At 40.6% G+C, this 27,418-nt stretch overlaps 1 long non-coding RNA gene across 1 annotated transcript; it reads left to right on the top strand.

Annotated features, from left to right (window-relative positions):
- Positions 1 to 1,528: 1,528 nt before the first annotated feature.
- LOC122216854 lies at positions 1,529 to 26,494 on the top strand. The gene is made up of 3 exons (XR_006201157.1): positions 1,529 to 1,699; positions 7,060 to 7,137; positions 26,448 to 26,494. It is a non-coding gene; the product is annotated as an uncharacterized LOC122216854 (long non-coding RNA).
- Positions 26,495 to 27,418: the final 924 nt, after the last annotated feature.

The raw sequence follows: 27,418 nt of genomic DNA, 5'->3' as shown, positions 1-27,418 counted from the left end.
TAAAAAAATCCATATAGACGTGTGCTTAATTACAGGTAGTACTTAAGATGATTCAAGATTTTCTAGGTAAAAATTCTCAAAATTCTTTGTAGAAATGTGGCCTCTGAGGCCCACATCATGGAGTTCTCCACCTGCCTTGCTTTGGCAGAAGGCCAACTTACTTAGATCAGGCTGTGAACTCACCTCTTAAATGATATATATTTCCTGCATGTTTTCTCTGTACTTGTGCCCTGAGACAGTTAAATTATGGAGGGCACAATTCTATAAATCAAAATTTGTCACAAATATTCTAGGTGTGGCCCTAGAACCCAAGGAATTCTTAGGGAATATGACTGAAGTAACAACTACTTCGCTGAGCTCCAACTATAATTTAATCTCCCTAACCTCAGTTCATAAGTAAACTCTGTCAGCAACCGCATTGGAGCACCACGTATAGAAATGTCACTTCACGAAATGACCCCTCGGTCTATTTCTTAAGAAATATTGTGGATGGCCCTTATACCTGGGGCTGCGTAGTCCAGTTGTATGACATGTTTTCCAAATTCTGGAAATGTTACCTAAATTTTCATTGAGCCCAATTGATAATTACTTTTAGTGTGGAAATGATGACAATGGTTTCGGTTGTATTGTGAAAATGTGCTATAGAAAAACAGTAGAGGTATATAGCTCTCCCGTTTTTCTGGTTTATGTCAAATGTTTATTAATAAGTGTGGTATATGGTTGAGGAAGGTACCCATTCAGAAGATCCGTATCCATATAGGTAGGTGTGATGTGTGTTGTTTTTTTCTGTAGAGGTGTCCTGCTTAATGCAGGGGTCAGTTGAGGTTCAAGAATATGGACTTCATTGTTGTGAGTCCATATATGACCTGAACAGGACTGGATCCTTTTTGTAACTGTAAGAACTTTAGGAGGCCAGATGATGTCTGAAATGCTCTGGTGGCTTTGACATATAGAATCACAGACTTTTAGAGCTAGAATGGGTCTTTGCTTATATTTTGTTTATCCCTTCCCCTCATCTAAGAGATGAGGCCTAAAGAGGTTCCTTGATTTGCTGGAAGCTATGCTTCTAGTTAAGGGACACCAGCATTAGAACCCAAGGCTTTGGATGATCAGTCAGCTTAATGGTTTTGCACTGAGCTACATCTGAAAGATGCCGTGTACCCCATGATCAGTGAAGAATGGTCTGTAGCTTGAACTAACTTGTTCCATTTATTTTTTAATTTTTTTTTTTTCCAACATTTTTTATTTATTTTTGGGACAGAGAGAGACAGAGCATGAACGGGGGAGGGGCAGAGAGAGAGGGAGACACAGAATCGGAAACAGGCTCCAGGCTCCGAGCCATCAGCCCAGAGCCTGACGCGGGGCTCGAACTCACGGACCGCGAGATCGTGACCTGGCTGAAGTCGGACGCTTAACCGACTGCGCCACCCAGGCGCCCCCTAACTTGTTCCATTTAAAAGAAAGAGACAACCACAAACAAAACCTTTTTCTTCCTGCAGACAAGTGGGTCCTGTTCATGCAGTTTGGTTTAGGATACTTTGGGTTTGTCCTGGAAGTCAAGTACATCGTCCCTCAACAGGAGCAAGACCTCTGGAGACACCAGTGTTTAAGGAAACCTGATGGTCAGATCTATGCAGTCTGGCTGCCAGAGCCTTATTGCCATCGCCAGTTGAGTTCATCTAGTCTTGACATCCATAAAGTAAGTTCTTACTCCATATTTTAAAAGGCAGTACAAGGATTAGTTGAACCAGAATAAATGAACCTAAAATATATAAGGAAAACTGCATATACATATATACATTTAAAAAAAAATATAGGAAACATAAGCTAATAAATCAACTAACTAAATATACTCTACATTATAGATATGGTGTAACTTTGAATTCCTCTGTCTTTGGAATTCATGGAAATCAGAGCCAGAACTGGCAAAGAGAGTTTGTCTACATTATGTGTTACAGGATGACCTCTGTTTGTGCCCTGTGGAGCTATGTAGGATTGTTCACCTATGTGTCTCCCAGCATTGGATACCAATTGTAGAGATTTGATGGTTTTCTCAAAGCTCTCAGAGTTCATATTTAAATAAAGATGGCTTCTTTTTATCAATTAATGAAGATGCAATTTATATATAATGAAAGGCATACACTTTAGGGGTAGAGTTTGATGTGTTTCAATAAATGTATGCAATATAACCAAGATGTAGGACTTTTGTTACCCCAGAAAATTCCCTCTAAGTCCCTGTCTGTGTGTCCCCTCCCCAGTCATCTCCCAGCCCCAGGCAACCACTGTCATTCTTCTGTCACTATATATTAGCTCTACTTGTTCTCAAGTTTCATATGAACAGAATCATGCACTAAGTACTCATTTGTGTCAGGTTTCTTTTGCTCAGCATAAAAATAAAAACAAAACACAGTATATTTTATCAAATATTTCTAAGGAGGGTGATTTCACTTAATGTGTCAAACAATATATAGCTGGCCACTTTATCTTGAAAATATCTTGACCAAGGCGGTCTGCTTGGTTCTCTCTAGCAGTCTGAGAGAGTCTGCTACAGCTCTATGGGTTATTTATAAGAGAGAGAAGTTCAGAGGTCAAGGTCAGTGCTGAACTAAAAAAGGTTTCCCCACCAGGAAATGTTCCAGCACTTCCCATATATGATGATTAAACACCCCTGTGGCTACAACTGTCTGAACTTCGAATGCTCCACCATTTCATAGCTACTGGTCACTTTAGAAGCAATTCTTTTTCCTATTTGACTACTTTGATCCACTGGAGCTTACATTATGGGATAAAGCCTGTGCCTGGAACTGCTAGGAGCTAAGAGTGAGTAAGACATAGCCCTTTTCACAGAAAGTCCAGGGTGTGGTGGGAGATGTTCATACACCAGCTCTAATCCCCAAACTGTCTTTTCTCTTCTGTTGTATATTTGGGAAAGTGAGGAGATTTGTGGGTCAATGTTCCTCAGTGACTTGCTTGGCCAGTGTTCCTCTAAGCTATGTATTCTTCAGGGGCTGCCTGGCTCTGGGCCACCATTCAGTCAGCCATGAGTTGTGGCCTGGAGTTCAAGGATATAAATCCACTCATAGCCATTGTGATACCACTGCATGAAAGAAGGCAGCAGATATTATTATGAATATGGGCTAGTCTCCATTCTCCTGATGGACTCCAGAGTCCCGCCTCTGTCACCACCATTCAAAATTATGTGGAAAAGAGAAGGACTTTGCAGTGGAAGATTTTAAAACAGTCTCCTAATTATTACTTTTCCTACATCCAAGGGAATAGTTCCCAAGAAGTTAAATGTGTGTGTGGTCCTCCTATTATGAATTCAAATAGTCTACTGATAAAAGTAGCTTGCTAAGAGGATTTTCCCAAACCATGGGACATTGAAGTTTTGTACTAATTGTATTAAGAGTTTGTTTTGAAATATAAATTTTATGTATTTTTTTCCAGAAATACATTTTTCAAAGTGAAGTTTTGGAAATTGTAGAAGGCATATTAAAAAAATTTTTAAGTATGCCACTTTTATTTCTGGGGATTGAAAATTAATATGTCATTGTCAACCAAAATAGGAGAGAGTTACGGGGCATGGCACAGAGCCAGAGTTCCAGTGATCTAAAATTACTTTGATATGATTTTAAGCTTATGGAATAGAAAGAGATTTGGAATTTAAGAATATATAAGGATGTATTAATCTTTTCTCAGAGGTTATATAGCAGATGAGAAGAACTCTAAAAAAACTTCTGGCTCTAATGCAGGGTATTCAGACAAATACCACCTCCAGAAAAGGCATCTGAATGAATAGGTTGGCCAGGAAATTAGGTTGAAAATGAACACTGCTGGAAATGATGAGTTTGGAAAATGAATACGTTTTCCCTGAGATGTGAAGTGGAAGAAAAAAGGAGAAAGGAATACGATTTATGGTGATTTTTCGATCTGGTGCTAAACAAAGTGGACTGGTTAGAATGAGTCAGCCCCCAGATAGAGACTGTCATATTGTGATTTACGGCCACGGATCTGAGAGTGTGTAAAGGGTTCTATCTACGTGGATCGTATAGTCTTATTTCATTAGAATTTAGGTCTTTAAAATAAATGGAAGGTGTTTGATAACATTTGTGTAGTAAATTGTGGAGAATTGATTACAAGTGATAAAGTAAAAAGATGTTGGAAACGAACTGGCGGAAAAGATTAAAAAACTATAATTGCATGTGAAACTGAAACTGGTTTATTCAGCTCTGGATCCGGGTCCTATTTTCTTATGGTTTGACAGGCAATTTAAACCACAAAATTAAACAGCAAAGGATATGGCTTTAGAAATAAATGAATTTAAAGAGCTGCAGTTTTTTAAACTCTCCGAAGAAATTCAAACTTCTTATAGCCAACTTTGTTGTTCTAGTGTTCCTTGTATTTAGCAAAACTTTTGTTTGCAGGGGTTTACAGTGAATGACCAATCTGGATTTATGATAGGATTTTTACCACTGAACAACCGCTTTCATGAAATATCAGAAGAAATGATTATGATTAGTTTAAGTTTATTTATTTTGTCAAAGAGTGATCTGGGGAGGGAGAGAGAGAGAGACAGAGAGAGAAAGAGAGAGAGAAAGAGAGAGAATCCCTGATGCAGGGCTCTAGTTCACGAACTGTGAGATCACGACCTGAGCCTAAATCAAGAGTCTGGTGCTTAACCGACTGAGCCGCCCAGGCCCCCCCAGAAGATATTTTTGCCCCAGATCTTTCATCATAAAGTTGTTCAAGTGATTCCCATTTGCAAAACCTACTTGGGGAATTTTCTTTAGCATTAAGATCTTTTATTTGTGTTTTTGATGTGTACTAGCTATTTTTCTTGCCAGCAACCCCTCTCCCAAAGGCAAAGAAATTTGGGTTTCTAGGGTTTTTTCTCAATGGTCACCCACGGAAGTTCCTAGATCTAAGGATCAACAATGCGGTTTTGCCCTAGACCCGAGAGTCAGGAGTGACTTAGTGGATGTGTGACCTATCCACTTGCAAGGGTTCTATGCTTGGAAGCATTCCGCACCTGATTTAAAGTTTTGCTGTCGATGTGTTGAAATTTTAATTTTTGAACAAGGGCCCTGCACTTTCATTTACACTGGGTGCCACAAATTATATAGTGAATCTTGCTGATAGTCCATAAGAGCTGACATTTCTTGCATTCTTCCTGCACACCAGGCATTGTTTTCAGTATCTTATACGTATCTGCTCACGTTTATTTATATATTTATTTACTTATACTTGAGGATAGATGACACAGTGTTAGACTAGTTGCAGATCATCTGTGTGTGATACTGTGCTCCCCACAAGCATAGCTCCCATCTGTCACCATGCAGTGCCACTGCAACACCACTGACTTTACTCCCTACGCTCTGCTTTTCATCTCGGTGCCTTGCTCATTTCACAACCAGAAGCCTGCCCCCCACGCCCCCTCTCACCCGTTTTGCCCAGCTTCCCACTGCATGTCCCTCAATCATCAGCTGGTTCTTAGTATCTGTAGATCTGATTCTGCCTTTTGTTTTTCATTCGTTTGTTTTGTTTTTTAGATTTCACATAAAAGTAAAATCATATGGGGCGCCTGGGAGGCTCAGTTGGTTAAGCGTCCACCTTCGGCTCACATCATGATCTCACTGTTGGTGAGTTCTGTGCCGACAGCTCAGAGCCTGGACCCTGCTTCAGATTCTGGGTCTCCCTCTCTCTCTTCCCTGTCCCCACTCTCGCTCTCTCTCTCTCAAAAATAAATAAACCTTTAAAAATGTTAGAAAAAAAAAGTAACATCACAGGTATTCGTCTTTGACTTGCTCGCTAAATATTTATGATAACCTTCTGACTTAGGTGTTATGGTTACCACTTCACAGAGAAGAAAAATTAAACGGGCAAAATTAGTAAGCAATGGTGGAGAGATTCTGGCCCAAATCGCCTGCTTCCAGAATGGCTGCGCCTCCCCGCTAACCCTGCTGCCTCTGTTCCAACTTACTTTCTTTTCTAGTCCTCAAAGGAAACTCTTCCTGCCTGTGGTGTGTTAAAGCAGGCAGCACCCCACAGAACACTGCATAAGGTTTGCTTGTCGAGAACGTGCTGGCAAGTGCAAATACAGGACCTGGAAAAGCTGAGCGTAATTCTTTAATCTCATCTACATGAAGTAGGTGTTATCTTGGGCAGGTTTCTGACGGAATGAAAGGAGGAAGGGAAATGAGGGAAAGAGGTTCCCAAAAAAGGAATGTAGACACGCAAGGCCCTGGGCAGCCAGCATGGGAGCAGCAGGGTGGGGCAGAGCCTGGGCAGGTGAGCAGATAAAGGAAAATATGGGGAAAATACAATCCAGGTTGCCTACTTGGCAATCTGATTAAGGCTGATGCTGGAGACAAATGTATAAGGTTTTAAACTGGTTTAGGGGGACTGAGTGAGAACAACGTTTTACTGATTTGCAGGTGGCTGGGTGGATGAGTGCTGGCGTGTGTGGCTGGAGGTGGCTAATGGAGGCCAAATGTTAGGAAATTTGGCAAGATGCCTTCATGCACCGGGGTTAGGCCTGGGATTTATAAGCTAACCGGTTTCAGGCTGCCCCTCAGATCATACCATCTAGGATGTGGCTGGCACCTCGTAGGCCCTCACTAACATGTGAGCAGTGAAGGGATGAATCTAGCAATTGCCCACAGTGCTGGCGTGTTAAGTCAGCCTCAATACTGAACAGCTATTTTTCTGACTGACTGGATCTACCAAGTTATGATTTTTTCATACTTGTCTATCCCAACCCTTGCTGTGGTTGTCGGTGTGCAGAGCAGGGCGGGGGTCTTGACCACTTGGGTCGGCCAGGGGCTGCTCTCCCAGTGCCCAGCACAGGGCGTGCTCTGTCCTCAGGGCTTAAATCTTCTCTGAATAAATGATTAATTGTTGTTAATGTGGGATAAAAATCAAAGTCTATCTTTTAGGTCTCATGTTCCCTCTTTTCTCTTCTAGGCTAAATGTGGTGACCCAGATCCCTGCATTTTGATAGCCTGATATAACCGGCTCATTACTGATAAACTCAGGTGAAACCTTCTTTCTTTCTTTCAGTTAGCGACAGTGCTAAAAGCTGGTAAACTGGATGGACAATCGGCTTTGAAGATGAGTCAGCTATGAGGAGGCTCTGAGGTATCTACCTTCCAGATAACGTCCTTTTTGCAATAGTCTTTGGAAGACTATATATATATATATATATTTTTTTTTTCTTTTAATACCATCAAATGTACAGCCCCAAGAACTGGTAGTTACATGATTATAGTTAGCTATGATATCTATCTGTGCCATGTCTAAAATTTCTATTTTGGGGCTGGCCTCATAAAGTACATCACAGTACTCCGAAGTCTATATTTTTAACAAGCTGTCCTAGATGTGTACTTTGTTTCTGGAGATTTTACAATCTATCACTTCTTCTTTTTTTTTTTTTTTTTTTTTTGCCAGACCTGTATTTCTGATCAGAGAGGTTAAGAACAGTTGCTTTGTCACCTCTGCTTATTTTCAGGGATATTCTGTCACATTTAGGGTGGCTCACTACTCGTCTCTGGTGAAAAAGTGGTTTTATATTCTGGTTCTGGATCTAAAAGGCACAATACCTAAATATAAGGAAATAACAAGAAAATATTCTCATATATTATGCAGTTTTGAATCTCAGTTACATAAAAATAACGGAACCTGCGTGCAGTCTAATTTGTTTCCACATTTTAAAACAATCTGAAAACTCAACAAGTAGACCGTGCACTTGATGTGGGCAGGGATTCTGATCATCTTGTTTATAGCTCACACCTACTGCCTACCACTGTGCCTGGCAGAGATTAGGAACTCAACATTTGTTGACGGGCTTCTCAGCATTCTGAAATTATTTTATTTTATTTTATTTTAATTTTTTTAAATGTCTTTATTTATTGTGAGACAGAGAGGGACAGAGGATGAGCAGGGGAGGGGCAGAGAGAGAGGGAGACACAGAATCGGAAGCAGGCTCCAGGCTCTGAGCTGTCAGCACAGAGCCCGATGCGGGGCTTGAACTCACAGACTGTGAGATCATGACCTGAGCCAAAGTTGGACACTTAACTGACTGAGCCACCCAGGCGCCCCAACCATTCTGAAATTATTTTTGTGTGACAGAGCCATTATCTTGATTTTGAATATCATCAAAATTTATTAAATAGTAATAATTAAAAATGGATATATTCATTATTATCCCCTTTTACTTTGTGTACTTGGAGGAGGGATGGATTGGTTCCCTAGATGTTATGTGCAGGGCTGCTGGGTAAAGGCAAGGGTATATACATCATTGAGAGGATGACAATTACTATCTCCAGGGGCGCCTGGGTGGCTCAGTCAGCTGAGCGACTGACTTAGGCTCAGGTCATGATCTCACAGTTCGTGGGTTCCAGCCCTATGTCCGGCTCTGTGCTGACAGCTCAGAGCCTGGAGCCTGCTTCGGATTCTGTGTCTCCTGCTCTCTCTCAGCCCCGCCCCCACTCATGCTCTGTCTCTCTCTCTCTCTCTCTCTCTCTCCCTCAAAAATAAATAATAAACATGAAAAAAATTTTTTTAGAGAAGTTTAAAAAAAGAATTACCATCTCCATTGTTTCCCTATTGAATGTGGGGCCAGTGGAAGGTGTAGGGAGGGGGTGTTTTCAAGAGGAACGTGTAGGATGACAGGGCTCGTGGCGCTTGGCTGTGCATGTGACTTGTCTACCATCTAGTTATTTACTGCCTTCTCTGCCTAAGCATCAGGGGAAAGCACGTTGTCTGAAAGAACATCTTAGGAATGTTATGCAAACAAAGGATGTGCATCTGGTCCACATGGGGGTGTTCTCTGCTAATTAGTTTGGCAGATGGGAGTGCTTTTGAAAAACAGAATCCTGAATCCTAGGAAATCATTTTCTCTTTCTGCAAGAAAACTCAAGAGGCCGAACCTTTATCTACTTGTTATTTAGTAGTGTAATCCTAGGTGTCTATTAAAGGTTTAAAAGTGATCAGGTGCAAAATATCCATGTGGTGTCAGGGCAACAGGGAGCAAAGCACCCGCAGCAGGTGTCAATTCTAGCAGTGCTGACATCTGCTGTCCCTGTAGGTAGCAAAGACTTTTACAGGCAGTCCTTCACTTCCTCAAGCATGCTAGAAAGGTAGAAATCCTGAAGAGAGACTCCAGATTCAGGGTGAGTTTGAAATTGCATTACAAGCTGCTATTACTAACTCCTGGTTGCCCACAAGCCACAGACTTTGAAATGAAACACATTTTATAAATTGGGCTTTCCCATTATTTCTTTCAGGGAAGCAGCTGTACTGTTTCTTCTAATAAGGCAATAAGCCTGAAAATGCAATGTTAGCCTTCAGGGTATATGATCAGAGAGGCTGGCCCGTGCAGACAGAATGTCTGGGAGCAGTGGGACTTCTCCCCAATCATGCAGCTCCAGAACTGTGGTAGGGAGGGCACTTTGGCCAATTCTATTGTTATGTGGAGAAAAAGAGACAGGTAGATCAAGTGTCAGGAATGTTGACTTCCAAGAGCAGAACCGGACTGCAGGCAACCATTTTCGAATCGGCAGGAATGTCACACTGAAGTCCTTATTTCTGACCACACAGGGCAAATTCTAGAATGGAATTTTATTTTATTCATTAATTAATTTTTAAATATCATTTATTGTCAAGTTAACTAACATACAGTGTATACAGTGTGCTCTTGGCTTCGGGAGTAGATTCCTGTGACTCATTGCTTACATACAACACCCAGTGCTCATCCCAACGAGTGCCCTCCTCAATGCCCATCACCTGTTTTACCTTCTCCCCTGGTCCCTCATCAACCCTCAGTTTGTTCTCTGTTTTTAAGAGTCTCTTATGATTTGTTTCCCTCTCCGTTTGAAACTATTTTTTCCCCTTCCCTTCCTCTATGGTCTTCTGTTAAGCTTCTCAAATTCCACATGAGTGAAAACATATGATATCTGTCTTTCTCTGACTGACTTATTTCACTCAGCATAATGCCCTCCAGTTCCATCCATGTTGTTGCAAATGGCACGATTTCATTCTTTCTCATTGCCAAGTAGTATTCCATTGTGTATATAAACCACATAGAGTGGATTGTCCATTGGAGTGGGAAAGGAATTGGAGTGGGAAACGAATTCAGCCCAGAGGTCTTCTCAAAAGAGTCAGTGCAAGGAAGGCGAAATGGTTTCAAGAGGACCTTGACTTTCCCTGGGCTCCTGACTTCCTTCATACTCAAAGCTCATACAGAGGCAGATACTCGGCAGATTACAAGTGACTGCTGGCTCTTCTCATTGGTAACTCAGCAAAGTCTATTCACAGATGACCCAGTATAGGCGATCTTTTGTGACTCTTATTGCCAGGAAGCTTTATGTTTGGCTAATGGGTATGGTAAAAACAATTTGCACAATATGATAAGAATAATAATAATGTTCACTTAACAGGGCTTACTGCCTGTCAGGTAATGTTCTAAGCGCTTTAAAAAGAGGCTATACTGCTTTTCATACTTACCCTTGCCTTATGAAGAGGGTATTGTCACTTTCATTTTAAATATAAAAAAGGGGAGGCTTAGGGAGGTTAAGTATCTGGTCTAAGATCAAACATCGAGGAAGTGGCAGAGTTGTGGTTCAAACTTAGGTCACTTTCACCTCAGAGCGTGTGCTTATAACCACTGTCTTCTAATTTAAAACTTAAAATGGGGAAGTACTACCTAATATTATATAGTGTTGTGGTTTCAACCCGAGAGAAGTACCCAATGATTCTAATTCTTCCCTCTCTCTTCTCTGCCAAGACCCATTCAGAACCACCGGTGTTACACTTTATAAATTTATAGATGGTTTTCATGTACATTTTCTCATTCACAAATTGGGATGTTTTCCACTTTTCTACCCCTGACAGCTGTCTTATTTCCTTTCAAGACAGTGTATGTTCTAAAATACAATGTATACAGTAAAATACAATTGTAAAAGAGTATAGAATGAGTTTTCTAGATAAAATATTCACCCAGTTAAATCTGAATATCAGGTAAACAACGAATAGCTTTTAAACTTATAAGTATGTACCAAATGCTGCATGAGATATATTCATACTCAAATATTATTCTTTATTTTTCAAGGTTCAAATATATCCAGGCATCCTGTATTTTTGTTTGCTAAATCTGGGAGCTGTAAATTAAATCAGAGAGACTTGTGTACGAAGAACGAATTCTTTGTGTACAAAGAGTTGGGTTTGTTGTCTCAAGCCATTTCCGCAGTAGCCAAGGGGAAACTCATATGAAATGGGTAAAAGAGAAACCTTGGGGCAACTTGTACTGAGTGCTTGGATCTACTTGCCTTGTATAATTAGGCTTTTCATCAAATCTCGCTCATATCAAACAGTGTTTTCAGTCATTGATATTTTGTGAAGTATGGAAATGGTTAGAAGCTTTACAGGGGTTATGTTAACCTTTATCAATTGTTCAGTGGAAGCTACCAAGGCAAAATCCTCGATGCAAACCTTGTTTTAATATTTTCATGTTTTCACTTTTTATCTGAATGTACCACAGAGCCCTTGAGATCTTCTGGAAAGCGTTCTCCCATAAGCAGGAACATGAATTTGTTCAATGGAGATCAGCATTTCTGCTTTTGAAAGTTGGCACATGGAGAACTAAAGTTGCCCCTTTATCCACTGATCCCCAGTAGTTGACTGGACACAGTAAATTCTCCAGTTACTTTCCTAATCCCTTTCACTTTGATTCAGAAGAGCTACCTCTTTTTTTATGGAAGGGAAGCATTAATGCTTCACTGATGCCCAGTTTTTTGAGCAAAGGAAGCTTCTTTGGTAATTGTATCTTAGGAACTGCAGTGGTGGTATATCTTGATAGGCAGAGGAAATGGGGAGTTTGTTTCCTTGGTAGTGTGACTTTGACTGAAAAAACTGCTTGGCTCTGGAAATATACTTGAAGAATATTTTAGCAATATATCTGTTCATTGAGTACTGCATATTTTAAGCAACAAATCAACACATAAAACTGCATTGCAACGATGCTTATAAAAAAGTTGCACATGGTATAGGAGCTAAACATTAGTGGGACTTTGTGAAATGAAAGAAATAAAGTAAAACTTTTATTTTCTGACAGCATTTATAGGTTTTTAAGGCCCTAATTGCCTTTGCTTTCTCAATTGCCTTCTCTATGATTGATGATGTGTCCCAGATTTGGTTACTTTTCCTCCACATGTTAATTTCAGGTGTTTTTCACTGGGTGACTATGGATTGATAATATCCAGGAAAGTAAAAACACACAGGAGAATTTTAATATGTAATGAAAAGGAATTCCATTGTAAGTGATCTGAGAGCTCAGTTCCTTTACCCACTCTTCTGTTTTATTTAACAACTCCCAGTCTATTAAGACTTTCCTTCACTCAACGATTTCACGTTAATCATCTTTTGTTTTATAGCCTTTTATTTTCCTGTTGGAATCAATATCCCATCAACTTCACCGACCATCTACTCTGTGATCTATGAGATGGCACTGCTACAGGGCTGAATTTCTACCAGAGCAATTTGCTTTAAATGTTACCAGCATTTTATCCCAAACATTTCTTCCAGTTTATTCTCATAATTTTACTATTTCTCGCAAAGTTGCTTCCCTGCTTTTAAAGAACAAGGAGTGACAAGTAAAATGTAAAATGCCTAGCTATAGGCTATAGAAGTCGAGCTTGAAAACACCAAAGTTAAGTGCATGAAATTATGGAGGTTAACGGGAAAAGGTTGGCTCTGTTTTCACACTGTGGGGTTTGTGTAACATAAACCTGATGAATTCATTTCTACCTTGCTGGCAAACCTGGATCATTTCGGCGAGACCATATTTTAAAGCAGTTTTGCATCCTGCTGGTGTATTTAGGTTGCCTGGATTCAAGCAAAATCAATCAGTTTTGGCCTCCTGTAGATGCATTTTCCTGATAATCTTGGACTCCTTTTCTTCTCTATGCTTGCCTTCATTTGGATGGTGACAGCTGTTCTTCAGATCATTAGTATAAATCCAAGTTGCCCACCCCAGAGGGCTCTGTGTTCTTTGCAAAGATTAAATTAGAAACTAGGGGCATCTGGGTGGCTCAGTCAGTTGAGTGGCTGACTTCAGCTCAGGTCATCATCTCGCAGTCCATGATTTCAAGCCCCAAGTCGGGCTGAGTGCTGACAGCTCGGGGCCTGGAGCCTGCTTCGGATTCTGTGTCTCTCCCTCTCTCTGCCCCTCCCATGCTCATGCTCTGTCTCTCTCTGTCTCAAAAATAAAAATAAAAACATTTAAAAAAATTAAAAAAAAAAAGAAATTAGGGGCATATCGGGGTGGCTCGGTCAGTTGAGTGGCTGACTTCGGCTCGGGTCAGGATCTCGGGGTTCAAAGGCTCATGGGTTTGAGCCCCGCGTCGGGTTTGGTGCTGACAACTCGGAGCCTGGGGCCTGCTTTGGGTTCTGTGTCTCCCTCTTTCTCTTCCCCCACCCCCCTGCTCATGCTCTGTCTCTGTCTCTGTCTGTCTCTCAAAAATAAATGTTAAAAAAAAAAAAAGAAATTAAAAGTGCATTATCCGCCTCTAAAAATACATTATCCAGATTGTGATGCTGGCATTTTTAATAAAATGAATGATTAAGTCACCTTACTTAATCTTATCACCAAATGTAATTGCTTATCACTGAGAGATGGGCAATGAATTCTTTCTTTTTTTAAAATTTTAATTCCAGTATAGTTAACAGTGTTATATTAGTTTCAGGTGTACAATATAGCGCTTCAACAATTCCATACATCACCTGCTGCCCGTCAACCACAAGTGCACTCCTGAATCCCCATCATCTATTTAACCCTTCCTCCACCTACCTCCCCTCTGGTAACCATCTGTTTGTTGTCTATAGTTAAGAGTATGTTTCTTGGTTTGTCTCTCTCTTGGCAATGAATTATTTCCTTTTTTTTTTTTTTATAGTTTATTTATTTTTGAAAAAGAGAGAGACAGAGTGTGAGTGGGGGAGGGAAGAGAGAGAGGGAGACACAGAATCAGAAGCAGGCTCCGGGTTCTGAACTGTCAGCACAGAGTCTGATGCGGGGCTCAAACCCATGAACCATGGGATCGTGACCTGAGCCAAAGTCGGCTGATAAAATGACTGAGACACGGCGGACACCCCGGCAACGAATTATTTCTTGATGTCTATTAGGACATTTTATCTCACAAAAGGATTGTAACGGTAATGATCACATCTTTTACCTTTCAATTATTGTTATATTCATTTTAAAAGATACCACAGTTGATTCTTGAAAAACATGGGTTTGAACTGCACTTACGTAGACTCCTTTTTCAGGAAACATAGTATAAGACTGTAAAGGTATTTTCTCTTCCTTAGGATTTTCTTAATAACATTTTCTTTTCTCCAGCTTACTTTATTGTAAGAATACAGTATATAATACATATAATATGTACAACATGTGTTAAGTGACTGTTTATGTTATCGGTAAGCTTCCGCTCATAGTAGGCCATTAGTAGTTACGTTCTGAGGAGACAAAAGTGACACTCAGAGTTTTGACTGCACAGGGATCAGCACCCCTAACGCCTGCATTGTTGAAAAATCAAAGCTGGGGCGCCTGGGTGGCTCAGTCGGTTAAGCGTCCAACTTCAGCTCAGGTCACGATCTAAGGTTCTGTGAGTTCCAGCCCCGCGTCAGGCTCTGGGCTGATGGCTCAGAGCCCAGAGCCTGCTTCTGATTCTGTGTCTCCCTCTCTCTCTGCCCCTCCCCCATTCATGCTCTGTCTCTCTCTGTCTCAAAAATAAATAAACGTTAAAAAAAATAAAAAGAGTTTAAAAAAAAAAAGAAAAATCAAAGCTATTCTTAAATTTTCTTTTAATGTTTATTTATTTTTGAGAGAGAGAGAGACAGAGTGAGAGTGGGGGAGGGGCAGAGACAGAGAAGGAGACACAGAATCTGAAGCTGGCCCAAGGCTCTGAGCTGTCTGCACAGAGCCTGACACGGGGCTTGAACCCACAAACTGCGAGATCACGACCTGAAGTCAGGTGCTTAACCAACTGAACCACTCAGCTGCCCCTCAAACCTATTCTTAAATGGAAACATTTTCTTTCAACATGGGAGGGGGGCTGATTCTTAGTGTCCACATGAAGCAAATATATTTTAATTTGTTCCAAAATGTTTTTTTTTTTTTTTTTTTTTGCACTGTGTTTTGTTTTGCATTGTTTGTGTATAATTAAACAGTGGAAAAACAAACTCAGTATGTGTATCATTCACTTTGTTGTTGAATTGCTTAGATGTGGTTCTGTCAGGGAATGTTGCAGGCCTGATTCCAACAAGAATAACCCCTGCCCTGATATCCACTCAGGGCTGCTTGAGGAAAATGTGAAAATGCTTTAAAAACAAAATTAGTACCCAACATCAGTATTATTTGAAAGACTGTGAGAACACGAGAATTAAGACAGAGTACATGGTAACATATGCAATGTCCAGTTATGTTGTTGAAAACTGAAAAGCGATGTCAATCCTTTCACTTGTGTCTTCTAACTTCAAGCAACTATGAATTCTAATTTCTCCCTCTCCCTAATATTACTGTCTGTAACTTTTTGCATTCAGTCATTTGAATAGAAAAATCCCATTTGTAGTTGCTATTACCTTCTTACCTCCAGAATTTTGAAATCATCTGTTACAGCTTGTTGTGTCTGGTGGTCACAAGCGGGTGTTGCTTAAAGTCCTAGATACCAAGTTTTTTCTGGGAGCATCTGAGCACTCTGAGTGACTGGCGTGACTATAGTGGGAGCTAATCCCCTTTCCTGGAAAGACTGCTTCATAAGAGGGTTTCATTTTTTCTTACAGCATTGTATGTAGGGCCCCTGCCACACTGATTCAGTTGTGACCTTGCACCGAGCTGTGTCCTCCTAGATTCATGCTGAGAATGGCTACCATCTACAAATGAATCATTTTGCTGAGGGTTTTGTCCCTCACTGATAAAGGATGGAGAAAGTTAGAGCTATTTATTAGGTGGCAATTACTCAAAGGCAGTGTCATGCATTTATAGGGAAACTCTTGTAAATCTAAAGAAAAGTGATTTACTCACAGTGGGAATAGATTTAACACAGATTAGAAACATATTTTCCTCCTTTTCTGCCTTATCGTTTGTATTTTATAAGAGGTTAAGGCCAGTTCTGAAGTATTGCTAGTGAGTGTTTTATTTTTACCGGCAAAAAGGACTTTTAGCGGTGTAATGAAATTCCACCATTTACTAATGATGTCTGCCTTTGAAGTATAACTCTTTCACCGAAGGCACAAATCATGTTATGGACGTGATGTTGTGCCATATAAATGTGAGTTTTTGACATGCTAATTTATAATGACTGGCAGATGAGACGACCGTAGGGGAAAGCTAAGACTAGCACTTGGACAACTAAACTGTGCAAGGGTGATGCATTCAAAGAGCACTTTTCAGAAAGAATTATTTCCTTATTTATCAAGTAACCTCCATGCCCAACGCGAGGCTTCAACTCACGACCCCAAGATCAAGTGTCGCCTGCTCTATCGACTGAGCCAGCAGGGCGCCCCTGGAAAGAATTATTTTTAAAACATGTATTCAAATGTGATTAAGTAGACCATCACTACTCTCCAGGATTTACGGGTGCAGAATTCCAGGACTGCCAGAAAAATGAATTCAAGGATCAGGTGATTTGGAGTTTGGACTGAACCTGATTCCACTGTGAATCCAGCAAGAAGGGGCAGAGCATTCCAGGAAACGGATGTCGGCAGCCTGCCAGGTATCGGTTGGACAGTGTGATGGCCCGTGTCCCGAGATGTTCCCCAACATTCCTCCTTCCTTTGGATGTGCTTGCTACTCTTCACATCAGAAGGCAGAATGTATTTCCCCCCTCCACTTCAAGCCAAGCTGGCCTTGCGAAAGCTTTGACCCACAGCATGCTTGCTCTTGAAATTCTCACTCTTGGAAACCACTTGCCATATTGTGAGAAGCCCAAGCTGTATGGAGAGGCCATTTGGAAGAAAATAAAATGCTCTGGGGTAGATGCCCCAGAAGAGCCGACAGTCGGTAGCCGGTACCAACGCCACCCATACGAATGAGCCGTTTTGAATATTCCAGCCCTGAGACCCAGATCAAGGGGGCTCCCAGGTGTTATCACATGGAATGGAAAAACCGCTCAGCTGAACTCAACAACCTACAGAATCGTGAAGGGTGCTGCAGCATTGCTTCTACCCAAAGGGCACCTTCCATTTTCAGAAGGGCTGCTGTAGGTGGGGCATGGCCCTGAGTGTTAGAGTGAATCCCATTAAAGGTTATGTGATCAGATAAGGATTCTGTATATCTGCAGTTGACCTGCCTGCAGAGAACTTCTGCCTCCACAGTCTTAACACTGTAGTAAAGTAGATTTTTGCATTTTAATGGGTGATTAGAGTGAGTTGGCCTGATGATAATTCATGGGAGATACAGTGCCGGGAAAGCCCTCGAGGGTAAGGTTATAGGGTTAGAGTTTTGCTTGGCGAGAGGCACCTCCCCAGTTCTTGGAAGATGATTTTGGTTGTGACAGTGACAGTGGGCGAAATGCTGACTTTTATCTGAAAAAGCTTCATGGGATTTTGTCACAGACTTCTAAAGGAACCTTGATCATTAAGCAGGAATACAGTGCTTTTATGTTTGAATCCACATGGCAGAGAAATGCAAGCTTTGTCCAAGAGCTATTTACACATTTACGCGTTCTATTAGTTTTATGTTTTCCAAGTTTATGTTGTTTTAACTCTTCTGCCATTATGTTTTGGCTTTTTTCCACCCCCCACCCCCCACCCATGATTAAATCAAGCCTCCTGTGTTTAGATGTATATCTGTGGTTTTTCAAATGTTTAATTCCTCCCGTAACTTTATTAGTTTTTGTTGTTTCTTATTAAAGATTATCTAAAAACATCATGAAGTTTATTTTATCCATGAAGTGGTCTGATTTTTTTTTTTTTTTTCCTGAGAATGAAGGTCATGACAAAGCCACCAGAGTATACAATCCATGTAAAGGAAGGAGAGAAGTTTTAAAAACTTTTAATTTGAAAATTTTCAAACCTACAGCAATGTGAGGAGAATAAGAATAGTCAATAGGACAGCAGTATACCCTTTACCCAGATTTACCTGTTTTATTAATTTTGTTCCATGTGCTTTCTGTCTTCCCCCCTTCTCTGTGTGTAGGTGGGCCTTTTAAAGAGTTCTTTTTTGTGTGGGTTATACCATTTGAGAGTAAACTGCATGCATCATGGCCCTGAAATCTTCAGTGTGTACTTCTAAAGAATAAGGATATTCTTTTAAATACAGTACAGTTATCAACTTTACTATATTTAATAGTGCTACAATAATTTTATCTAATCTGCTATTCATATTCCAACTTTGTCAGTTGACCCAGTAATGTCCTTCATAGCCCTCTTCCCCCTGCAGTACAGGATCCCATTTAAGAACAGATTGTCGGGGGCGCCTGGGTGGCTCAGTCGGTTAAGCGTCCGACTTCAGCTCAGGTCACGATCTAGCAGTCAGTGAGTTCGAGCCCCGCGTCGGGCTCTGGGCTGATGGCTCGGAGCCTGGAGCCTGCTTCCGATTCTGCATCTCCCTCTCTCTCTGCCCCTCCCCCGTTCATGCTCTGTCTCTCTCTGTCTCAAAAATAAACGTTAAAAAAATTAAAAAAAAAAAAAAAAAAAGAACAGATTGTCATGTCTCTTTAGTCTCCTTTAAGCTGGGAGGAACATTTCCACAGCCTGTTTTTGCCTCTTATGACATTGACGTTTTGAAGAATATAGTCCTTTTTTAAAAAAGAGAATGTTTCTCATTTTGGGTTTGTTTGATGGCTCCTCGTGGTTCCATTCAGGTTATGAATTCCAGGCCAGAGGTGATGTGTGCCCTTCTCCAGAGGCACAGGATATCCATCTGCCCCTTGATATTGATAATTTTGATAGCCTGGTCAAGGCATTCTTTTGTTTATCCCCATACTGCCCCCACCCCGCCCCAATGTGGAACTAATAAGCTATCTGGGGAGACCAAGAAAATATTCTATTGCTCATGAAACTTTCCCCCGAGATTTAGCATCTACCGGTGACGTATGCCTGAGCTAAAGCTTAATACGATGGCTGTGAAATTATGATTTTCTATGTTCACCACTTCCTCCACATTTACCAATCAACACTCAGCGTTCTACTATAAGCAAGAGCACTGTTTCCTCCCCACTGACTTATTTTTTTATTATTTGTTTGGACTCATTAACTCTGTGTTTTCAATGGTCTCTAATTCATTACTGTCCTTGATTATTTTAGTGTGTAAATGTTCCCAGATTGGGCCTGCTGGAGCTGCTTCCTGTGTCCTTGTGATGGCCCCATCATTTTTTAAAAGCACTTTCTTACTTTCCTGCATAATAAGATGCTCTGGGCTCATCTTGTATCCACTCCACTCTAGCTCTGAAATCACCCATTTCTTTAAGGAGCCTTGGTTTCTTTCAGTGGGGAATGGTGTAAGAGATAAAAAAGACATGAGCACTAGGTATGTTAAGAGGGTAATTTTTGGTGGGATAAAACTGGATTTATTTATTTTTATTATTATTTATTTTTTAAGTTTATTTATTTTGAGAGAGAGAGGGAGAGAGAGAGAGAGAGACAGAGACTCAGCACAGAGCCCCTTGCAGGGCTCGAACTCATGAACCATGAGATCATGACCTGAGCTGAAATCAAGAGTTGGACGCTTAACCGACTGAGCCACCCAGGCGCCACTATAAGGCCTTTTACTCCAAATTTTAGTTAAGAGCTATGGCCAAAATGATGTTTATCTACATTTACAAAAGACACGTAACTAATTTTCGGCGTTACACCAAGAGTATCCATAAATTGAGGTGACCGTATCCTAATGAGGTACATATTTGAAGACATTGTCTAGATAATTAACCCCCCAAATCTGCTCTTGAGGATGAGGTTTTATTTTTTTTCCCGTACAGTCTCTTATTACTATCACTTGCAGTGAAAAATGTGATATAATTAATAAATTTGCTGTGTTCTAAGAACACAAACTATATTACCGAGCGCTAATGAGATTTTGACTGCATTCTTTATTGAAATTTGAGAAATACTGAGGAGTTTGCTAACCTAGTATAATGGAGGTTTGAGAGAAAGTCTCAGTTATAGAGAATGGAGATGCTACATTTTCTTTGAACAGAAGAGTATATGATGTTTGATTCCATTACATACTCTGTGGCGGACGGATGGCCGAGATCATTCCAGAATCCTGGCAGGCAGGCTTTCTCACTGGGCAACCCCCTCCACACCCCTTACCTTGCTCTTATGGCTGCTCTCACTAATTTTGCAAGCCTGAAAATTGGATTGCTATGCCTGTTGCCCACACTGTGTTATGAGGCTCCATAGAGAGTCCCAAGTATATATTTTGAGTTTTCCTGGGTAAGTTGTCCAGAGTATTCACTTATGTGTGAAATAGATTTGGTCCCAAACCATTTGAACTCAGGAGAATTAACTGTAATTGGTTCTGGGAGATAAAATATGTTTCCCCAGGAGTGGGTGATTTTGAAAGGGTAGTTTTTCTTCTGGGCCAGATAGACATGAATCATCAAATAGGAGTACAGTGTGGTATCTTTGTTTCTGACCATAGAATCCAGATGTAAGCTCTAACTAGTGGGTCCAGGTTTCTGGTCAGTCTCACTGGGTTAATCATAATCACTAACATTTGGCTGGAGCTTTAATGTTTTCACAGTACCTTCATGTGCATTTATCACATTAGATGGTGTCTCTGGTAGTGAATGATTTGTGTCTTCACTTACTGACCTCCACACCCTGCTTTGGGGTTTTGTCTCTTTCTAGGAATTTCTTCATGAAGTTGATTTAGTTACTCAAATCTGTTTTAGAATAATACAAAAATGAGTAAATAGACCCTTGGCCTTTCCTTCTCTAGAAGATCCAAGTTCCCTGTTTCTGGTTATAGAAGATAAACCTTGACTGGTATTGGGAGGTGTTTTTCCTTTAACCCCACTGTCTAACTCTTTTCTGTGGCATTAAAATGAAGGAAAATATTATCATCTTGATTAAGTATATATATATATATATATATATATATATATATCTGATATATATATATATCTGATATATATATATATATCAGATATATATATATATATTGCTTCATATATATATATATATATATATAATAGAAGAGGTTCATATATATATATATTTATATATAAAACAGAAGAGGTTAAATGACATATATGAGGTCAGTTTTCAAGAATGAGCAATTAAGACTGTGGGTTCAGCTCACTCTTTCAAATTGCTGGTAAGAATTTCTTTGAAGGCCTTGTAATCCATAGATGTTCCCAAAAGGGCTGAATTTAGATGTTGGCCTATATTTCTGTAGGTGGCTAAAATGGTCAGAATTGGAAGGAATCATAGTAATCAAATCTATTTTTAGAAGTACATTAGCATGTGGTTTTGCAAACTCACATTTCATTCCTATAAAAACCAGTGAGTGCTGTCATAAAAATACTGTCAAGATTTACTGCTTCTTCATGAGACCCAGGACTAAGCCAGAGGGACACCATATACCCCAAACCTACTCATAGCTGTTGCCTCTGAAACTCTACTCTGTAATTTGGTAAGTGTTTTAAAAAATTCAGCTAAATGGCTACCACATGGTGGAAAATTAGCAATCTGGGACTGAAACTTTTGTGTGGTATTAAATCCACATATGGAAAAAATTAAATATCATCCTCAATGCCCTCCATGTGTTCAGAAGTATTAAAAGAAATGCTTATAAAGTGTGACATTATTTAACTTTTATAAGGTTTGTCACATCTAGTAAAACTTATTATTCTTCTTTTGAATAGCTTCATACAGGTGCCTTCTGAGCTCATATCAATCTGAATGTCCTATAATATACATATAATTTGTGGCTGAATATAGCACGAGGCAATCAAGAGTAGAACTTAATATAGCACAGAATGCAGTTCCTGGCAGTAGGCAATGCTGTGGTAGGTTGGTCCCTGATCTTTTCTATGGAAAGGATTTTATAAAACGTAGAGGGTGAAGTGTGTACCATAAATTGTTTTAATAAAATTTGGCTCTGGAAAGTAATTGACTCGAAGTATCTTCTATTTCCCTAGATTTAAAGGGTAGTTCCAGGTGGCCTTCATGGTCTGCATGTACAAATGTGCCGAAGCTGCTTAATGAATAATGCCATAATCACATTGATACCACTGATAATAAGGACTCTTGAGGAAATTTGTCACCTTAACTTGGTTTACTCTGGTGCAAGAAGATATTTCCTTAGTTGTTCCATTTGCTAGAGACTGACTAGTACGGTGGCTATTTAGAACCCAGGTGTTCCCAGGAACCTTTAGTTCTGTTTCAACAGGTGTGGTTTACAGCCCATCAATGTCAGAACCCCCTGGAGGATTCGTTAAGCACAGGCCATCTGGGTTTCATTCTAGACCTACTGCATCTGCCTGCATATCAAACTCGCCAGGTGATTCTCATTCGCTGCAAAGTGTGAGGCTCTCTGACAGTACAAAGCTCTTTGGTTCTATAGAGAAAACCAAGGCTGAGAAGCTTAGCAAATGTCCCAACTATATTCACTAGTATGCGCAGTGCCTAACGATGCACTCTTATCCAGCCATCCCTGGGGGTTTCAAATGTACAAATGATAATCTACATAGAATTGGTTCTTGGGATAAGGTGGCTGGTTAAGGCATATTGACTAACCTACTGTAATGGCAGCCTGTGTTAGAATGAGGCACCTCCGTGCATTCAGAATTTCAGCCTGGTGGAACTATTTTTGCTGAGACTCGAGACCCAGAGGTCTCAAACTCTCCATGCAATTTATGCAGGAAGTTTACATTCCCTACCTCTAGATCCCAGTTCTGGAGAGTTTTTTTATTTTGTTTCTTTTTTAACTGTAGGCCAAAAGAGTTTAACCTGCTCATATTTGTAATAGATCAAACTCCCAGACAATTTAAAAGATGTACTTCATTTCATACAGAACATAGCCAAATTTATCAAACCAAATTCTTCTCTGTAAAAAACGTGGCTGAAGTCTGTTTTTTTTTTTTTTAATTTTTTTTAACGTTTTTATTTTTGAGACAGAGAGAGACAGAGCATGAATGGGGGAGGGTCAGAGAGAGAGGGAGACACAGAATCGGAAGCAGGCTCCAGGCTCTGAGCCATCAGCCCAGAGCCCGACACGGGGCTCGAACTCACGGACTGTGAGATCATGACCTGAGCTGAAGTCGGACGCTTGACCGTCTGAGCCACCCAGGCACCCCGGCTGAAGTGCGTTTTAATTGCTTCATACTGTGAGAAAAAGTCTGCTGGGTGACTGCTGTGGGTTCCGGTTAAAGGATCTTGCATCGTAAGAAAGACCTGGGCTAGATTTGCGCCTCAGACAGCCAGAAAGAGTCCGTGAAGATGCCTAAAGAAAAACAAATGAGGCATTTTCTAGGAGACTGTCGTTTCTCAGGTAGGATTACTCCTACCACCCCGTATTGCCGCGGATCTCAGCCGTAATGTCATTGTGGCTTCTGTTACAGTATCTTTGGCTCTCTGGGTCTAGTTTTTCCCATGGTGCAGCAAGCTGCTTGAGGCAGCTGGCCCACGATCAAGTGCTCCAAGAGCTGCTAAAAATGTTACTACCTGTAAATGCCAATGTTTTTCAAATAAGTGTTTTTTCCTTTAGTTCCACATTTTGTGCTGTATTTTAATGTCACTCGGGAACTAGTATAACAGTGTCAGATCAGGGCAGTACTGCGGTCACTCATTCTATATTTTTATAGGCCAGTGGCAAGAGCCCATGAACAGTGTAGTTTTGTCCCATAAGTGCCTTGTTTTTTGTTGCTATCCAGAATATTCCTTTGTCTTGGGTCATCTGTGGGGAGTGACTGTTAACTTCTCATGTCTAACTGCCTTAGAAGTTCCCAAAGAATCACCAGAATCAGCGGGCAATCTTTTTCTTTCTAAAAATGGTTCAGTCTGAGTTTTACAGTGCAAAAATTTTGCTCATCATTTTTTGCCACTATTTTTTTTTTTTGCCACTATTGACAAAAAAGGAGCATTTACCTACCAGTAGCCAAGAGTCAACAATTTTCAAAGAGATTAGTAAAATGCACGATTCTTTTGTTTATTTATATTTCTGGTGGAGTGTACAGATGGAGAACTCTTGGATTTTGGAATCAAGTGCATTTTCTAATGAAATATATGGTTCCATTTGCCAGGGACAGGAGACGCCGCTATCTAGTTTTGAATGCTACAGTTGGTCCTTGATTGCTTTGAGTCTATGAAGGGGAGATTATGGGTGGTTGGTCCAGTTGGAATGTGCTGTGACTTCTTTCCCGGCAGCAGGAATCTGGCATGATTGGGGTTTGGCTTCCACTTGCCAGGGCAGTATGAGTGTGGAGCAGAGGGGAGCTGTTGTAGTAAATGAAGCTTCACCCCACGGTAGGGTTGCCTTCTGCCTGGCGTAGGGCCCCACAGAAAGTCTTCCTGCCATCTGGCTCTGGTGAAGAGGGGTGTGCTTCTGATGCCTGAAAAGCTTACTCCATCGTGGAGATGAGATCTGCGTGAGCCATTGGCCGTTTGTGACACTTGAATGGAAAGGAAGTCAGAAAACAGACGTCTCCTCCAACCAGTTTGGACAATACCAATCAGGAGAATAATAAAACATTTCAGAAATTATCTGATAAGATTAGGATTGATCATTTACTGCTTAATGAATATAGTCAAAGTTATTTGAGACGTAAAATGTATCTATCTCCATACACATATTTATGCATATAAATACATGCTATACATACATATTTTTTAAATGTTTTATTTATTTTTGAGACAGAGAGAGACAGAGCATGAACGGGGGAGGGTCAGAGAGAGAGGGAGACACAGAATAGGAAGCAGGCTCCAGGCTCTGAGCTGTCAGCACAGAGCCTGATGCGGGGCTCGAACTCACGGACCAAGAGATCATGACCTGAGCTGAAGTCGGACGCTTAACCGACTGAGCCACCCAGGCGCCCCCATATATATTATTTGAACTTAAAAGGCATACACATATATTTGCCAATCTTTTGATGTAGGTCCAAGGCCTTTCTGTAATGTTTGATTGGCTGGTTGGAATCCTGATGGTCTTTATTGCATTTAGGATGGTCTCATCCCTATTTAGCCATTCCAAAACAGTCACCTCAATTTTTAATAGAAACAATAATTCTCTTTTTGCATTTCTTGTCCTGATCTATTTCAACAGGTACTGTAGGTACCTGCAGCTAGCACAAAGTGTTTGGGTACAAACTCTACTGACTCATGGTAACTCCAAAATATCTGGGATGGGGGAAGGGAACAGGCATGCCAGAGACTTCTGTAACCAGAAGTTGGCATTGCTCAGCACGTTTTGCAGAGGAAATGGCAAACATTGGTTAATCAAGGGAGTTGGATTAAAGGAAAGTCAGTCAAAAGAGGTTCTGTTGTGTTTAAGAGGAGGAAGCTGGTATCTATCACCTGTCTTGGTGATGGATCCACAACTTGGAATCTATGTGGTGAGCTAAGGAGGGAGAGTGCAAGTCTGTACACTGTCATTTGTGGCTTTTCTGTGACTTACATCCCTTCTAGGGACTTTCTTAGGGATACAAAGAAATGATTCTAATGATAACTTACTTAGGACTCTAGGCCCTGAGTGTGTACAGGCTATTGCAACTTCTCTGACAGACATAAACTTGGGCAGGTAGGAGAGCACTAGGGTGTGGACTGGGTCAAGCTATCATTCTTGGACGTTATCTGTCTGGTCCAAATCTTACTGAGAGAGTAGACTATAATATACCATTGCCTTTCCGTATATGAAAAAAATTGAGACTTGACAGCCGCATTAGAAGAAAAAGATATTAGTTGAAGAGAGAACTGGAGAACAACATCTGGTTTTGGTAAAGTCCAGCCTTTGTGCCCAATTTTACGGCTAAGCTGACTGATGTACCACAAGGTCATGACTTGTCTAGGGTCAGCTCGTCGGTCAATAGCTCAGTTGCTATATGATCCCCAAACTCTCGTAACTTTCAGCACTATATTTTAACTATGAAGTCACGTGGCCTGCTACAGACTATGCCACAAAATGTCCCAGATGTGCACTGAGAGAAATCCTTCCATGACCCAGCTAACATCAAGTCCCCTTAGGACTTTGTGATTATTAAATGTTCTTGGATACCTCTCCTAGAGTGTAAGCGCATTAACCCAAATGTTATGAGGATTTCCCCACATGACAGTGTTATAAGATTTTCTGATGAGGTCACTTCCTAGGAAGGCAGGGATTTAAAAGCTGCCACTATAGGCAATGAAGCAAAGGAACATGTGGCTTTGCTTGCAGTCTGACATTTTGAGCAATGGAGAATTTATATGGATAAGATTTTTAATACAGCTGATGTGGCTTTTTTGTTTGTTTATAGGCTTCGGTTTCACCTTGAAAACATCCTCTCTGAACATCAGAAGTGCACTTTATCCCTGAACGGTATATTAACTTCTAACATTTCTGACTTCTAGTCATGAGAATTTCAAAACCAATTGCATATAGCAGTGAGGCTTTTCACTTTTAATGGTGCATTTGGGAGGCCAGTTTTTTCCTATTTTCTATGCTATCTTCATTCATCCCATTAACTACTATCAGCTCTGATAGAAACCATCCCTTCTTCTTAAAAAAATGAATGACATACTAAGTTCCTTCTTGCCTCTTAAAGAAAGTGTTCAGATCACTCCGGTAAACCGTACTGGGGAAGAATGTGTTGACTGCTGGTGTATATTTCCCCCAAACTATGAGTCAGTCTTTTATTTCCATTGAGGTTGGCCAATGGCTTTTAGCTTGGGTCCCAGTAGTGAGACTTAATATAGGGCATTTCTGAAGAAATGTCATGGAACTTTTATGGATATTCTATTGTTATTTTAAAAAACACCTACTTTCTTAAATTTTTCAACAAAGTTTATGACTTTACTGAAATTTAAAAAAAAAATGTATTCACTCCCCCAAAACCTCCAACTCTGTTTGCGATCGTCTGAAACAAAGTTGACTGAGTTTATTTAACAAAGGGCTGCCTAAACCAAATTCTGCCCTACTTTTCTTTGGTCTTTCACATATATTTACTAAATCTGTGTGATTTGGTATTTCGTTTCTCCATAACACACTGCCAGTCTTGCCACTCCATCAGCAACAGCGGCAGGCCACCTGGCACATAGAGACAAGGAACACAGCGGGAGAAATGCAGGAAGCCAGGTGGTGGGACAGAATGGGCCGCCCAACACGAAACCTCAGAACTAAGGGCTCAACCACATTCTTACTTGTGTGCTTGCCTTTTCCCAAAATGGTTCTGGGAAAAGTCAGGATGTCACAAATAGCCTCCATTTCCATATCTAACACAGGATTAGT

This window comes from Panthera leo, chromosome B1 (genome assembly GCF_018350215.1).
Source record: "Panthera leo isolate Ple1 chromosome B1, P.leo_Ple1_pat1.1, whole genome shotgun sequence".
Classification (NCBI taxonomy): domain Eukaryota; kingdom Metazoa; phylum Chordata; class Mammalia; order Carnivora; family Felidae; genus Panthera; species Panthera leo.
This window is presented reverse-complemented; position numbering and strand designations above follow the sequence as displayed.